This window comes from Calonectris borealis, unplaced genomic scaffold (assembly GCF_964195595.1).
Source record: "Calonectris borealis unplaced genomic scaffold, bCalBor7.hap1.2 HAP1_SCAFFOLD_131, whole genome shotgun sequence".
NCBI lineage: Eukaryota > Metazoa > Chordata > Aves > Procellariiformes > Procellariidae > Calonectris > Calonectris borealis.
In genome coordinates this window covers 114,437-120,200 of record NW_027441519.1, presented here as the reverse complement: position 1 = coordinate 120,200, position 5,764 = coordinate 114,437, and positions in this window count along the sequence as shown.

Here is a 5,764-nt window from a genome sequence, read left to right as displayed (position 1 = left end):
CAGCACACCAAACACCCACCATCCAGCACCCCCACACGTCTCACACCCAGCACCCCCAGTGCGCAGTACCCCACACCCAGACATGCCCAGCACCCGGACATACACAGCACTCAGCACTGTCCTGCTTCCGGCTGGGACAGAGTTAACTTTCTTCCCAGTAGCTTGGGGGGTGTGCTGGCTTTTGGGTTTGGTGTGAGAGGAGCGTTGATGGCCCCTTAATGCTTTGGCTGTTGCTGGGCGGTGCTTGCACCGGGAGACTTTTGTTCTCTCTTTTCGGCCTCCCACAGGAAGCTCGGGGGGGGGTGGGGGGTGGCGGGGGGGGGGGGAGCACAGCCGGGGTAGTTGACCTAGCTGGCCAATGGGGTATTCTATAGCATGTGACATCCTGCTCAGTATAAAAAATGGGAGGGGGCGGGGGAGGGAAACGACTCTCCCCCCCCCCCCGCCCCAGTTCATGACACGCGGTCGGCAGCGGTGAACAGTTGCATTGTGCATTGCCTGCTTTGTATCGCCTGTTGTTGTTGTTGTTCTCATTGTTATTATTACTGTTCTACTTCATTTTATTTCAACCATTAAACTGTTTTTATCTCAACCCGGGAGTTTTCCTACTTGTGCCCTCCCGATTCTCTCCCCCATCCCACGGGGTGGGGGGGGGGAGGAGAGCCAGCGGCTGCGTGGGGTTTTTTTGCAGGCTGGGGTTAAACCACGACATGCACCCATCATACCCTCCACCCAGCACCCCCAGGGCCCAGCACTCATTCTCGGACATGCGCACAACCTAGCACACCCACCACCAACACACAGCCCCTGGATATGCCCAGCACCCAGCAGCCCCACTGCCCAGCACGCCCAGCACCCAGCATCCCCAGCACCCAGCAGCAAGAGATACCCTGCACCCGCTTATGCATGGTACCCAGCACTCCCAGGGCCCAGCAACCAGCACCCCGAGTACTTAGCCTCCAGCACCCACACCAGTCAGCACCCAGCAAGGCCGGTACCCAGCAACCTCAGGGCCCAGAACCCAGCAGCCAGCCATTGCCCAGCACACAGACATGCCCAGCACCCAGCAACCCCAGTGCACACAACCCAGAAGCCCCAGCGCCCAGAAACCAACAGCCCCAGTGCCCAGCACTCCCAGGGCTCAGAAACCAACATTCGCATGCACCCAACACTCCAACCACCCAGCACCCGGACATGCCCAGCATGCAGCACCACCAGGGACCACCACCCCCAGCACCACGCACCCAGCACTACCACTGCCCAGCACCTGGACATGCCCAGCACCCAGATGTGCCCAGCAGGCAGCTTCCCTGCTGCCCACCGCCCAGCATCGCGACCGCCCAGCACCCCGACCGCCCAGCACCTGGACATGCCCAGGCCCCGCCACACAGCACCCACACTGCCCAATACCCAGCACCCACACATACCCAGCACAACCAGGGCCCAGCACACACACATGCCAGGTTAAACCATGACATGCACCCATCATACCCTCCACCCAGCACCCCCATGGCCCAGCGCTCATTCCCAGACATGCGCACAACCTAGCACACCCACCGCCAACACACAGCCCCTGGACATGCCCAGCACCCAGCAGTCCCAGTGCCCAGCACCCAGCAGCCCCAGCATCCAGCAGCAAGAGATACCCTGCAACTGCTTATGCATAATACCCAGCAGTCCCAGGGCCCAGCAACCAGCACTTAGCCCCCAGCACCCACACCAGCCAGCACCCAGCAAGGCCGGTGCCCAGCACCCAGCAACCTCAGGGCCCAGAACCCAGCAGCCAGCCATTGCCCAGCACCCAGACATGCCCAGCACCCAGCAACCCCAGTCCACACAACCCAGAAGCCCCAGTGCCCAGAAACCAACAGCCCCAGTGTCCAGCACCCAGTACACCCAGGGCCCGGCAACCAACACTCGCACATGCCCAGCACCCCCACCACCCAGCACACCCAAAGACTATCATGCCCAGCGCCAAGCACCCAGCACCGCCATTGCCTAGCACCGGGACATGCCCAGCACCCAGTACCACCACCACCAGTGCACAGTACCAAGCACCCGGATATGCCCAGCACGGAGACATTCCTACCAGGCAGCTTCCCTGCTCCCCATCGCCCAGGACCTCCAGTGCCCATCACCCAGCACCGGGACATGCCCAGCGCCCACCACACAGCACCCATACTGCCCAACACCCAGCACCCACACATACCCAGCACAACCAGGGCACAGCACACGCACATGCCAGGAATCCAGCACCCTCGCAGCACAGCACCCAGCAAACCCAGAGCACACACCTAGCACCGGATATGGCCAGCACCGGATATGGCCAGCACCAAGACATACCCTGCACTCAGTTATGCAGAGTACCAAGCAATGCCAGGGCCCAGCATCCCCAGTACTTAGCACCCAGCACTCCCACCGCCCAATACCCACCACCCGGACGTACCCAGCACCCCCACTGCCCGTGCCCAGCACCCAGACATGCCCAGCACCCAAACATGCCCAGCGCCCAACACACCAGAAAGCAGCAAACCAGCCCCCACCATCCCCAGTGATCTGCACATAGCACCCAGCACACGCTGCGCTCAGCACCCACCACCCACAGTGCCCAGAAACCAGCATACCCAATGCCCAGCATCCAGTACCACCACCACCCCAACTGCCCAGTACCCGCACGCGGATATGCCCAGCACCCGAACATACACAGTACCCCTAGGACCCAGCACTCAGAACTCCAGTGCACTGCACTGTCCTGCTTCCGGCTGGGACAGAGTTAACTTTCTTCCCAGTAGCCTGGGAGGGTGTGCTGGCTTTTGGGTTTGGTGTGAGAGGAGTGTTGATGGCCCCTTAATGCTTTGACTGTTGCTGGGCGGTGCTTGCACCGGGAGACTTTTGTTCTCTCTTTTCGGCCTCCCACAGGAAGCTCGGGGGGGGTGGGGGGGCGGGGGGATGGGGAGCACAGCCGGCGTAGTTGACCCAGCTGGCCAATGGGGTATTCTATAGCATGTGACATCCTGCTCAGTATAAAAAATGGGAGGGGGCGGGGGAGGGGGCTCTCCCCCCCCCCCCGTTCACGACACACGGTCGGCAGCGGTGAGCAGTTGCATTGTGCATTGCCTGCTTTGTATCGTCTGTTGTTGTTGTTGTTCTCATTGTTATTATTACTGTTCTACTTCATTTTATTTCAATCATTAAACTGTTTTTATCTCAACCCGGGAGCTTTCCTACTTGTGCCCTCCCGATTCTCTCCCCAATCCCACGGGGTGGGGGGGGGAGGTGAGCCAGTGGCTGCGTGGGGTTTATTTGCAGGCTGGGGTTAAACCAACACATGCACCCATCATACCCTCCACCCAGCACTGCCAGGGCCCAGCACTCCCATGGCCCAGCACTGATTCCCACACATGCACACAACCCAGCACACGCACCACCAATGCACAGCACCTCGACATGCCCAGCAGCCCTGGAGCCCAGCACACAGCACCCAGCAGCCCCAGCACCAGGACATGACAAGAAGCCAGTCCCCGCAGTGCCCAACAACCCACGACTCAGCAACGGAACATGCCTAGCACCAGGCACCACCAATGTGTAGCAAGGAGTGCTAGGTGTGGTGGATATGGCACATTTGGGGTGCTGGAGCTGGCTGGGTGTTGGGCAGCTGAGAAGGGTCTCTCAAGGGAAGGTGAGAGCCACCAACATCTTTCAGTCCTGCCTGTTAGTTTATGGGAGCCCGAAGAGGGGATCGACTGCTTTGCAGTTGGGCTGTGGTAAGGTTGCTGGTTGGGTGGTAGAGCGAGAGCAGCTCCCTCGGAAAGGGCTGCCACGAAAGGCAAGAGCCAGAAACAGCTTTCAATCCTGGTTCTTTCTGTGTTGGAGCGCCCTCTGGTGGGAAGCCGTTTACGAAATGGGCTCGAGAGATGGTAAGGCAAAGGTTGATATTTAGGTTTGAGAATAAGGGAGAGGGGTGGTGGGACCGGGAAGGGTCCCGTGGTGGGTCCATGTGGTGGGTGGCGTTAACTAATGCAGAAGGATCTCGTTATCTACGCAGAACCTCAAACTATCCCTTATCCTCCTCAGAGGCAAGCTCCGAAACGGCCACCCACCTCCTCCGGCTCAGGCACAGAAATAGCCAGGAATCAAGGACGATGCTGGCCCTCACGATCTCTTGGCAGCCACTTCTCAGCCCCATCAACACCGTGGCACTGTACCTCTGCTCGCACCTAACAGCGACCTATCCCTTACCCTCATCAGGGCCAAGCTCCGAAGTGGCCACCCACCACATGGAGCTAGGAACTGAAGTAGCTAGGAACCAAGGCGGATGCTGGCCCTCACGGTCCCTTGGCAGCCCCTTCTCAGCCCCACCAACACCGGGGCTCTGTCGCTGTTCTCCCACTTATCCTCGACATATCTCTGACCCTCACCAGGGCCACCTCCGAAGCGGCCACCCTCCACATGGAGCTTGGCACTAAAGTAGCCAGGAAACAAGGTTGATGCTGGCTCTCACGATCACTTCGCAGCCCCTTCTCAGCCGCACCAATGCCGGGGCTCTGTCTCTGTTCTTCCACCTTACCTCAACCTAGCCCAGACCCTCATCAGGGCCAAGCTCCGAAGCGGCCACCCTCCACGTGGAGCTTGGCACTAAGGTAACCAGAAATCCAGCTTGATTTTAGCCCTCACCTTCCCTTGGCAGCCCCTTCTCGGCCCCAACAACACCGGGACTCTGTGCCTGTTCTCCCTCCTAACCTCAACCTAGCCGAGACCCTCATCAGGGCCAAGCTCCGAAGTGGCCACCGGCCACATGGAGCTAGGCACTGAAGTAGCCAGGAACCAAGGCTGATGCTGGCCCTCACGGTCCCTTGGCAGCCCCTTCTCAGCCCCACCAACACCGGGGCTCTGTGCCTGTTTTCGCTCCTAACGTCAACCGAGCCCTGACCCTCATCAGGGCCAAGCTCCGAAGGGGCCACCCTCCACGTGGAGCTTGGCACTAAGGTAACCAGAAATCCAGCAAGATCCTAGCCCTCACCTTCCCTTGGTAGCCCCACCAAAACCGGGGCTCTGTCTCTGTTCTCCACCTTATCCTCGACATATCCCTTACCCTCATCAGGGCCAAGCTCCGAAGTGGCCACCGGCCACATGGAGCTAGGCACTGAAGTAGCCAGGAACCAAGGCTGATGCTGGCCCTCACGGTCCCTTGGCAGCCCCACCAACACCGGGGCTCTGTGCCTGTTCTCCCACCTAACCTCAACCGAGCCCTGACCCTCATCAGGGCCAAGCTCCGAAGCGGCCACCCTCCACGTGGAGCTTGGCACTAAGGTAACCAGAAATCCAGCTTGATGCTGGCCCCCACCTTCCCTTTGGTAGCCCCACCAAAACCGGGGCTCTGTCTCTGTTCTCCACCTTATCCTCGACATATCCCTTACCCTCATAGGAGCCAAGCTCCGAAGAGGCCACCCTCAACATGGGGCTCAGGCACTGAAGGGCAGCCCCGTCTCAGCCCCACTAATACCGGGGCTCTGTGTCTCTGCTCGCACCTAACAGCGACCTATCCCTTACCCTCATCGGAGCCAAGCTCCGAAGAGACCACTCCCCACGTGGGGCTTAGGTACTGAAGTAGCCTGGAATCAAGGTTGATGCTGGCCCTTACGATCTCTTTGCAGCCCCTTCTCAGCCCCACCAATACCGGGGCTCTGTATCTGTTCTCCCACTTCGCCTCGACAGATCCCTTACCCTCATCAGGGCAAAGCGCCGCAGCGGCCACACTCCACAT